Genomic DNA, 12,118 nt, shown 5'->3' on the forward strand with positions numbered 1-12,118 from the left:
AAGTTAAAAGCAGAAACTGGTTGCTGGTAGGGAGTCACTCGGTCTAGCAGCACCGCATAGTTTTAGGCCCAAACGATATCATGGTTGATATTAAAAACTGATCATCCATCTTTCAATTCCTTTTTCCTGATAGCTCGACTGCCTCCAACAGGAAACTGTGTTTGGTATCAAACTCACCATATAGTGAGACCCACGCCTTTTGGGGGTCTCACACGGGAATGTTCCCCACAATTTACACTACATTAAAATTAAAAATATCTGTTATTCTGAATATGAAAAAGTAAGTCACGCACTGGACAAAGATATTTGCAACAGATATTAAAGTAAGGGACTTTATTTAAAATATGTAAAGATTCTTACAAGTCAATTAAAAAGTCACATAGCACTATATAAAAATGGTCAAGAGACTGGAACAGGTACTTCACAAACCAGGGAATTCATTTGAACAATAAACATGAAAAGGTACTCAATGTCATTGTTCATCAGGGCAATTAATATTTAAAACAGTCTTTCTTTTTTAGTTTATGTATCTTGGTGGAAGGCTAGCATAACAGAGTCCATAGTCTATCCCTTGAAGATTCCTGTGGAGCAAATCTACAAAACAGATTTATCTCATTCTGGGTTCCTCAAAATTCTCATTATTACAGCATGAACTCAAAGTCGAAATTTTCATTAAAATCTCATCAAATCAATAGTCCCACATCTCATAATTTAATTTATCTAAGTCACCTATGGGTGGAGCTCTAGGTATAATCTGTCTTGGGACACAATCCTTCTCCCTCCCTGGACTTGCATAATTAAAGAATCAAGTTACCTTATCCCAGAATGCAATGACAGAAAAGGCATAAGATAATAGTTACAGACATTCTGCTTTAAAACCAAAGAAAACCAAAGGGAAAGGGTTCCCAGAATTTAAAATGTATCCAGACAAACTCCATCAGCTGTCAAGGCCTTGTAATGATCCTGTGTGGTTTTTGGCTTCCACCTGGGGGCTCAAAGCTCCACTCCCTGGACTTGTCATTGATCTTTCCGAGAAAATCCCAACTCTATATTTAACTTTTGCTGAAGTGGCTGATAGATAGTATTCTTGAGCTTCCTAGATACTGTCTGCTTTGACTGGACAGTTCTGTGAGTCACACCCAGAATCTCGTAAAAGAGCCTTTTGTGTAAAAATACTATGACTTTGGGGAGTGATGGCACCAAAATTTGGGAGTAGATGCAATCTGGCTTCACTGTACTTCAAAGAAAACCAAAATGATCTTCAACGCCAAGGTCATCCCTGACAATATTCCAAAACTCAAATATGAGAATAAGAGGATTTCTGGGCCACAGAAAAGTGAAAAACTCCAATCAGGTGAAAAGAGAAAAGGAATTCTCTCTCTTTGAGGCCCCTCTCCCAATCTACCAGGCACTGCATATTGATAATTGCTTTAAGACCCACAGTTTCTTTTTTTTAACTTTTGCTTTTTAAAATTTTTAGTTGAAGTTCAGGGGTACATGTGAAAACTTCTTATATAGTTAAATTGCATATTAAGGAGGTTTAGTGTACAGATTGTTTTATCACCCAGGTAGTAGCTATAGAATACCACAGGTAGATTTTTGATTCTTTTCCTCCTCCCACCTCTACCCTCAAGTAGGCCCTGGTGGCTGTTTTTCTGTTATTGTGTCTAAGTGTTCTCAATGTTTACCTCCCACTTTTAGGTGAGAACAAATGCTATTTGGTTGTTTGTTCCTGTGTTAGTTTGATTAGGAAAACGGCCTCCAGTTTCATCCATGTTGATGCAAAGGAAACGATCTCATTCTTTTTTATGGCTGTGTGGTATTGCATGGTTTAGATGTACCATATTTTCTTTCTCTAGTTTTTTGTTGATGGGCAGTTAGGTTGATTCTATGTCTGTTATTGTGAATACAGCTGTGATAAACCTATGTCTTTATGGTAGAATAATTTATATTCCTTTGGGTATACACTCAATAATGGGATTGCTGGGTTGGATGATAATTCTGCTTTGAGTTTTTTGAGAAATCCCCAAACTGCTTCTCACAGAGGCTGAACTAACTTATCTTCCCACTTGCATTGTAAAACTATTGCCTTTTCTCTGCAACTTCACTAGCATCTGCTAATTTTTGATGTTTTAGTAATAGGCATTCTGACTGGTATGAGACAGTAGCTCATTGTGGTTTTGATCTGCATTTCTCTTTTTTTTCTTTATTCATTCGTTTATTTATTTATTTGGTTACTCTTCATTCAATTTTTTTTTTGGGGGGGGAGGGGGAGAGAGGCACGCAGAGTGGGGTGGGGGAGGGCCTAAAAGAAAGAAAAAGAAAGAAAAAGGGGGAGAGAGAACAGGAGTCTTGCTCTATTGCCCAGGCTGGAATGCAATCTAAAAATAGGTATTAAAAACCTCTTTTATGCTGATAATTGTACTTAACAGTGGAGACAGGAAGGAAAAAGGGAAGAAAATAACAAACAAACAGCCAACCACTATTTCATTTAAAGCTGTGAAATGCTATGCAAATGCTGAAGAGTGATTTACTTTCATTTATGTGGTCACTTTCAAAATAGGTGTAATGTGATACTGAAAAAAATGTATGATTGATTTGCATTTCTCTATTAGTGATGTCGAGGATTTTTTCATGATTATTGGCCATGTTCATGTCTTCTTTTGAAAAGCATCTGTTCGTGTCTTTTGCTCACTTTTTAATAAGGTTTTTTGATTCTGTTTACTTGTTTAACTTTCTTATAGATACTGAATATTAGACCATTGTTAGATGCACAGTTTGCAAATATTTTTTCCTACTCTGTAGGTTGTCTGTTTACTCTGTTGATAGTACCTTTTGCTCTGCAGAACCTGTTTAGTTTAAATATGTTCCGATTGTCAAGTTTTGTTTTTGTTACAATTGCTCTGATATCTTCACCATGAGGTCTTCACCAGGGCCTATATCCAGAATGGAATTTCCTAGGTTTTCAACTAGGGTTTTTACACTTTTAGCTTTTACATTTAATTCTTTAATCCATCTTGAAATATTTTCCATATGGTGAAAGGAAAGGGTCCAGTTTCTATATTCTGTATATGACTGGCCAGTTATCCCAACAACCCCTTCTAAGAGCCCTTTGATCTCATAAATAACTTTAGCAAAATTTTGGGATACAAAACCAGTGTACAAAAATTAGTAGCATTCCTATATACTAACAACAACCTAGCTGAGAGCCAGATCAAGAATGCAGTACCATTCACAATAGCTATGCACACACAAAAATAAAGAACCTAGGAATATATCTAACCTGGAAGGTGAGAGATCTCTACAATGAGAATTACAAGTACTGCTCAAAGAAATCAGAGATGACACAAACAAATCGAAAAACATTCCATGCTCAGTGATAGGAAGAATCAACATTAATGGCCATACTGCCCAAAGCAATTTATTGATTCAATGGTATTTTTATTATACTACCAATGTTATTCTTCATGTAATTGGGGAAAAAAACTGTTTTAAAATTCACATGGAACCAAAAAAGAGCCTAAATAGCCAAGGCAACAGTAAGCAAAAAGAAGAAAGCTGGAGCCATTATGTTTCTAACTTCAAACTATACTACGGGGCTACGGTAAGCCAAACAACATGGTACTGGTACAAAAAGAGACACATAGACCAATGGAACAGAACAGAGAACCCAAAAATAATGCCACACATTTACAAACATCTGATCTTTTACAGAGCTTCTCTACAGCAAAAGAGACAATCATTATAGTGAACCAGCAACCAATAAAATGGGAAATTTTTTTTTTCAATCTACCCATCTGACAAAGGGCTAATAATATCCAGAATCTACAAAGAACTAAAACAGATTTTCAAGATAAAAACAAACCCATCCAAATGTGGGCAGAGTTATGAACAGACACTTTTCAAAAGAAGACATACATGAGGCCAACAAACATGTGAAAAATTGCTCATCCTCACTGATTATTAGAGAAATGCAAATCAAAACCACATTGAGATCCCACCTCATGCCAGTTAGAATGGCAATCATTAAAAAATCTGGAGACAACAGATGCTGGAGAGGATGTGGAGAAATAGGAACACTTTTACACTGTTGGTGGGAGTGTAAATTACTTTAGCTATTGTGGAAGACAGTGTGGCAATTCCTCAAGGACCTAGAAATAGAAATTCCCATCGACAATAGACTGGGCAAGGAAAATATGGCACCTATACACCATGGAATACTATGCAGCCATGAGAAACAATGAGTTCGTGTCCTTTGTAGGGACATGGATGAATCAGGTAACCATCATTCTCAGCAAACTGACACAAGAACAGAAAATCACACACTGCATATTCTCACTCACAGGTGGGTGTTGAACAATGAGAACACATGGACACAGGGAGATGAGCATCACACACTGGGGTCTGTTGGGGGGGCACAGGAGAGATAGCAGGGGGGTTGGGAGGTCGGGTAGGGATAACATGAGGAGAAATGCCAGATGTAGGTGATGGGGGGGATGGAGGCAGCAAACCACATTGCCATGTGTATACCTATTCAACAATCCTGCATGATCCACACATGTACCCCAGAACCTAAAGCACAATAAAGAAACAAAAAAGATTGAACCATGAAGAAATAAAAATCCTTAACAGTCCAGTAACAAGTAACAACATCAAAGCAATAATCAAATGTCTCCAAACAAAGGAAAGTCCAGGACCTGATAGTTTTTACAGCTGAATTCTACCAAATATTTAATGAAGTGATAATACCAATTCAATTCAAACTTTTCCAAAAAAATTAGAGAGGTGCGAATATTTCCAAGCCCATTTTATGAGGCCAGCATTACTCTGATACAAGAATCAGACATGGATACAGCAACAAAAACATGAAACTACAGGACAATATTCCTGATGAACATAAATGGAAAATTCCTTAACAAAATACTAGCAATCCAAATCCAATGACAAATTTAAAAAATTACTCACCATGATAAAGTGGTACTCATTCTAGGAATGCAAAGTTTGCTGAACATACACAAATAAATAGACACATGATATCAACAGAATAAAGTATAATAGCCATCTGATTCTTTTAATAGATGCTGAGAAAGCATTCAACAAAATTCAATATCACTTTATGATTAAAAAAAAAAACTCTCAACAAACTTGATGTATACCTCAAAACAATAAAGACCATATATGGGCCGGGGGTGGTGTCTCATACCTATAGTCTCGGGACTTTGGGAGCCAGAGGTGGGTGGATCACTTGAGCCCAGGAGTTTGAGACCAGCCTGGAGAGAATCACCTGTGCCTGAAAGGCTGTAGCTGCAGTAAGGTTTCATTATGCCACTTCACTCTAGCCTGAGTGGCAAGGTGAGATGCTGTCTCAAAAAATAAATAAATTAAAAAAACATATATGACAATGTCGCAGATAACATCATACTGAATGGGGGTAAGTTAAGTACCTTTTTTCCAATATCTAAAACAAGACATGAATGCCTACTTTCATCACTTTTTTTCAACATAGTACTGGACATCCTGACCAGAGCAATTGGGCAAAATAAAAAAATAAAGGGAATCCAAACTGGAAAAAAGGAAGTCAAATTGTCGTCGTTCACAGGTAAAATGATATTTTATTTATAACAATCCAAAGACTCCACCAAAAAACTTTTAGAATTGAAAAGTGAATTCAGTTACATTGCAGGATGCAGAACCATTATACAAAATTTGTCATTTATAGATGCCAACAGCAAATGAATAAAAAAAATAATTCAAGAAAGTAATCCAATTTATAATACCTATACAATACATAAAATATCTAGGAATTAATTTAAACAAAGAAGTGAAAGCACTATACAAGGAAAACCACAAAACACTGATGAAAAAATTAAATGGGACACCCAGAAAAGGAAAAGATACTGCACCTTCATGGCCTGGAAGAACTAATATTTTTGAAAGGTCAGTGATCTACAGATTTAGTGCAATTATTACAAAAATATCGATAATATTCTTTATAAAAATAGAAGAAAATCATAAAGTTAATATGGAACCACAAAAGTCTCCAAATACCCAAAAGAATCCTGAGCAAAAAGAATAAAGGTGGAGTTATTATGCTATCCAATTTCAAAATATACCACAAAGCCATAGCAACAAAAACAACACAGTACTCTAATATAAACAGAACATGGATCAATAGAACAGAAAAGAGAACCCAGAAATAAATGCATAAATTTACAGCCAATTCAATTTTTTTATTTTATTTTATTTTTTTATTTTTAACAGGGGTTTTTGCCGAGGCTGGAGTGCAATGACACAGTCTTGGCTCACTGCAACCTCCACCTCCCAGGTTCGAATGATTCTCTTGCCTCAGCCTCCTGAGTATCTCGGATTACAGACATGTGCCACCATGCCTGGCTAATTTTGTATTTTTAGTAGAGATGGGGTTTCTCCATGTTGGTCAGGCTGTTCTCGAGCACTGAACCCCAGGTGATCTGCTCACCTTGGCCTCTCCAAGTGCTGAGATTGCAGGCATGAGCCACCACACCTGGCCCAGCCAATTCATTTTTAACCAAATTGCCAAGAGCATACATTGTGAAAAGGTAGTATCTTCACTAAATTGTGCTGGAAAAACTGGAGAAACATACAGAAGAATGAAGTTAGAGCATTATTTCTTGTCATATCCAAAAATAAAATCAAATTGAATGAAAAACGTAAATCTAAGACCAAAAACTATGAAACTACCAAAAGTAAGCCTTCAGGAAGCACTTTGGGATACTGGTCTGAGCAAAGATTTTTGGGCAAGACTTCAAAAGCACAGGCAACAAAAGCAAAAGAAGACAAATGGGATTATATCATGCTAAAAAGTTTCTGCAAAGCAAATTACACAGTCAACAAAGTGAAGAGACAACCTACAGAATGGTAGGAAAAACATTGCAAACTACTCATCTGACAAGAGACTAATAACCAGGATATATGAGGACTGCAAACAACTCAATAGCAAAAACAATTAAATAATTTGCTTAAACAATGGGCAAATAATTTGCATAGACATTTCTCAAAAGAAGAAATGCAAAGGGTCAATAGGTATGTGAAAAATACTTAGTATCACTAATCATCAGAAAAGTATAAATTAAATCACAATGAGATTTCATATTACTTTGGTTCAAATGGCTTTTATCAAAAAGATAAAAAAGTAATCGATGCTGGCGAAGATGTAGAGAAAGGGAAATACTCATCACTGTTAGCAAAAGTGTAAATTAGAACAACCGCTATGAAAAAAGTATTGAAGTTCCTCAAAAACACTAAAAATATATTTACCATATGATTCAGTTATTCCACTGCTGGGTATATATTTGAATGAAAGAAAATAAGTGTACTGAAGAGAGATCTGCACTCCCATTTTTATTGCAGCACTTTTCACTGTAGCCAAGATATGAAGTCATCCTAAGTGTCCATCAATGGTTGAATGGATAAAGGAAACGTGGTACATGTACACAAAGTAATATTATTCAGCCACAATAAAGAATAAAATTTTGTCATTTGCAGCAATGTGAATGAACCTGGAGGTCATTATGTTAAGTGAAATAAGCCATGCACAGGGAAGCAAATACTGCATGTTCTCACTCATATGTAGGAGCTACAAAAGGGGGTATTAATGGAGATAGGGAACAGAAGAATAGCTACCAGTGACTGAGGAGGATGTGTGGGTTTGAGGAGGGGATCAGGAGAGGATGGTTAATGGGTATTAAGTGAAGTTAGACAGAAGGAATAAGATCTTGAATTTGATAGTACAGTAATTTGCCCGTAATTATCAATAATCTCTTGTGTAGTTCAAAGTAGCTAACAGAGAAAAACTGGAATGTTCTCAACATAAAGAAAAAAATAAATCTTTGAGTTGATGAATATACCAATTATTCTGGTTTGATCATTGTATACTTGTATCACATGTACCCCAATATATACAACTATTATGTATCAATGAAAAGGATTAATTTAGTATACAAGAGTAATAACAAAACACTATGACCTTGCATCTTACCGATAAAGTATTAACAATGGTTAGTCTGTTCTCATGTTGCAAGTAAGGACATACCGGAGACTGGGTTAAAGGAAAGAGGTTTAATTGACTCACAGTTTCACATGGCTGGGGAGGCCTAAAAATCTTGGCAGAAAGTGAAGGAAGAGGAAAGACACATCTTACATGGCAGTTGGCAAGAGAGCCTGTACAGAATAACTGCTCTTTATAAAATCATCAGATGTCATGAGACTTATTCACTAAGAAAACAGTATGGGAAAAACCCACCCCCATGGTTCAATTACCTCCCACTGGGTCCCTCCCATGACACGTGGGGATTATGGGAGCTATAATTCAAGATGAGATTTCGGTGGGGACACAGCCAAACCAAATCATTCTGCCCCTGGACCCTCCCAAATCTTAGGTCATCACACTTCAAAATGAATCATGCCTTCCCAACAGTCTCCCCAAGTCTTAACTCATTCCAGCATGAACTCAACAATCCAAGTTCAAAGTCTCATCTCAGACAAGATTCTTCCACCTATGAGCCTTTAAAGTCAAAAGCAAGTTAGTTACTTTCTAGACACAATGAAGGCACAGGCATTGGGTAAATACACTAGCTCCAAATTGGAGAAATTGGTCAAAACGTAGTGGGAGGGGGGCCCACACAAGTCTGAAATTCAGTAGGGCAGTAATTAAAACTTAAAGTTCCAAAAGGATCTTTTTTGTCTCCATGTCTCACATCCAGGTCATGCTGATGCAATAGGTTGGCTCCCACAGCCTTGGGCAGCTCTGCCCTGGGGCTTGGCAGAATGAAGCCCCTTCCTGGCTGCTTTCATGGGCTGGCATTGAGTGTCTTTGGCTTTTCCAGGTGTACCCTCCACGCTGCCAGTGAATCTACCATTCTGGAGTCTGGAGGACAGTGGCTGTCTTCTCACAGCTCCACTAGGCAGTGCCCCAGTGGCAACTCTTAACTCACATTTCTCTTCCTCTCTTCCATAGCAGAGATTCTCTATGAGGGCCATGCCCCTACAGCAAAACTCTGCCTGTACATCCAGACATTTCCATACATCCTATGAAATTTAGGCAGAGGTTCCCAAGCCTCGTTTCTTGGCCTATGAGCATCCACAGGCTCAATACCACGTGAAAGCCATCAAGGTGTGGGGCTTGCACCCCATGAAGTCACATCCAGAACTGTACCTTGGCACCTTTAGCTATTGCTGGAGCAGCTGAAATGCAGGACACCTAGTCCCTAGGCTGCACATAGCAGGGTGACCCTGGACCTAGCTCAGGATACCACTTTTCCCCCAAGGCCTCTGGGCCTGTGATGTGAAGGGTTGCTGTGAAGGTCTCTGGCATGGCCTCCAGATGTTTTCCCCATTGTCTTGGTGATTAACATTAGCTCCTCATTACTTATGCAAATTTATGCAGCTGGCTTGAATTTCTCCCCAGAAAATGGGGTTTTCCTTTCTGTTGCGTAGTCAGGCTGAGAATTTTATGCTCCTCTTCATCTTGAAAGCTTTGCCACTTTGAAAGTTCTGCCAGATGCCCTAAATGATCTCTCTCAAGTTCAAAGTTCCACAAATCTCTAGGGCAGGGGCAAAATGCCGTCAGTCTCTGCCTAGCAAGAGTGACTTTTACTCCAGTTCCCAATAAGTTCTTCATCTTCATCTGAGACCACCTCAGCCTGAATTTTATTTTTATATCACTGTGAGCATTTTGGTTGAAGACATTCAACAAGTCTCTAGGAAGTTCTAAACTTTCCCACATCTTCCTCTCTTCTTCTGAGCCTTCCAAATGTTTCCAATCTCTGCCTGTTAACCAGTTCCAAAGTCGCTTCCTCATTTTTGGGTATCTTTACAGCAGCACCCCACTCTCCTGGTACCAATTTACTATATTAGTCTGTTCTCCTGCTGCTAATAAAAACATACCAGAGACTATGTCATTTATAAAAGAAAGATGTTTAATGGACTCACAGCTCCACATGGCTGGGGAGGCCTCACGATAATAGCAGAAGACAAAGGAAGAGCAAAGGCATATCATACATAGCGACAGGCAAAAGAGTGTGTGCAGAAGAGTTGCTCTTTATAAAACCATGAGATCTCATTAGACTTATTCACCATCACAGTAACAACATGGGAAAACCCACCCTTACCAGTCTCTCCCACAATACTTGGGGATTATGGGAGCTACAATTCAAGATGAGATTTAGGTGGGAACATAGCCAAATCATATCAAGCAAAATGTTGTCTGGCCACACTATTGGCTTTCTTTGCAGAATTAACTTTCTCAACAATAGATCTCCGAATATTAGTGTCTTTTGCAAATAGGACAGGCTGGAAAGTTCCCTAGTCATCAAGACCTCTTTCCTTTTTGCTTAACAGTTCTTCTTTCAATTTCTCTCTTTCCTTTTGCATTTTACTATAAACACCAGGAAAAACTCAATCTGTACCTTTAACATGTTTTTGGAAATCTCCTCAGCTAGATATCCTAGTGAATTTTTTATTGCTTCTGCTTTTCACATAAATGCAGGACACAATTGCAATAAGATGTCTGCCTCTATGTGAGAAGAATTCTCTCTTCTCTAGTTTACTGCAGTAATTTTATCCCTTTTTTCTGAGCCTTTACTGGAAGCATTCTCCAAGTGCAGACTTCTACGAGCTGTATGTTCAAGTCAACCTAGGATTTTCTACATACTCCACAACCTAGGATTTTCTACATACTCGTTTTTCCAGCTTCCACCCCCTCCCAGTTCCAAAGTCATTTAAACATTTTTAGATAACGAGTACCTCATTTATAATACCAAAATCTGTATTAGTTTGTTAATGCTGCCCTCATAAGTTACTACAAACATAGCACCTGGAAAATATTAATTTATTATTTTACATTTCTGTATATCACAAATCCTGTACAGGTCTTACTGGGCTATGATCAAGGTGTTGGCAAGGATGCCTTCCTTTCTGTGAATTCTAGAGGAAAAATTTTTCTTGCTCATTTAGATGTTTCACACAGCTAAATTCCTCCAGTTGTGAGACTAAGGTCTGACATTCTTGCTGGCTGTGTGTTGAGAGTCGTTCCCAACTTCTACAAGTTGTTTATGTGTTTTAACTCCTTTCCTCCATTTTCAAGTCCTTCTCATGCTTCAAATGTCACCTGTCTCTTATATGATTATCACATCTCTCTGACACTTCTGTCTTCCTTCTCTGCTTTTAATTGCCCAAGTGACTACATTGGGTTTACCTGGACAATCCAGAATGATCTCGCTATCTTGAAGTCTGTTAATTGGAAACTGTAATTTCATCTTTAGCTTTAACTTCCATTGCCATTTTCATATTCCCTGGCATGATGTTAGAGATTAGGAAATAGATATATTTGTAGTTGGGGGCATTATTCTTCCTTACACTTCAAAATTGTTTTTAAATGAGGTTCAATTTATCCAAGATTATTTCTCACCCATTTATGAAATCATGAATATACCCTCAGCTGAACTCTGCTAAAATTATCTCAAAAGTAGCTCTGAAGTGATAGGCTACAGAATTCTATTACCCTTGTTTTTACTTTTGTATTTAGTCACATCCAGTCTCCCTTCACAGACAAAGAAGTTAGAGAAGACTCTTTCCCCTTCCTTGGGTTAACGGTTTTATCTGCCTCCATTCAGACTCAACTCAACCTACAGGTCTGAGATCTACCCTACTACTACAAGTCAGTCCTATGCACTGACCACTGTCTATTGTCTTGATATTCTTCTTTAAGTGTGGGTAGATCAGAAGAAGGTAAGCTTTAAACTCTCATGGGATAGGAAAGTGCATGTTATATTCCTTACCTCCTACTCACCAATAGAGGCATAAACGTAGCCATCACAAAGAGTCTGTTGTCTGATGATTCTGCACTAATTTTTATAGCCTATTTCTCCTATGTCCCAGATTTTTTCATTTTTAGTTATATATTATCGTTATAATCATAATTATTACATTATTATTTGTATTAAGATAAAGCAGGATGAGTATGATACACTTCCATCTTGTCTTCTTTCTTGTTGTTTGATAATGTGTAAGACAAATCTGTAGTGATCAGAATATTCTAACCATTGGCTAAATCTGAAAAAGTAATAGCAATGATGAGTCT

This window comes from Saimiri boliviensis, chromosome X (genome assembly GCF_048565385.1).
Source record: "Saimiri boliviensis isolate mSaiBol1 chromosome X, mSaiBol1.pri, whole genome shotgun sequence".
Classification (NCBI taxonomy): domain Eukaryota; kingdom Metazoa; phylum Chordata; class Mammalia; order Primates; family Cebidae; genus Saimiri; species Saimiri boliviensis.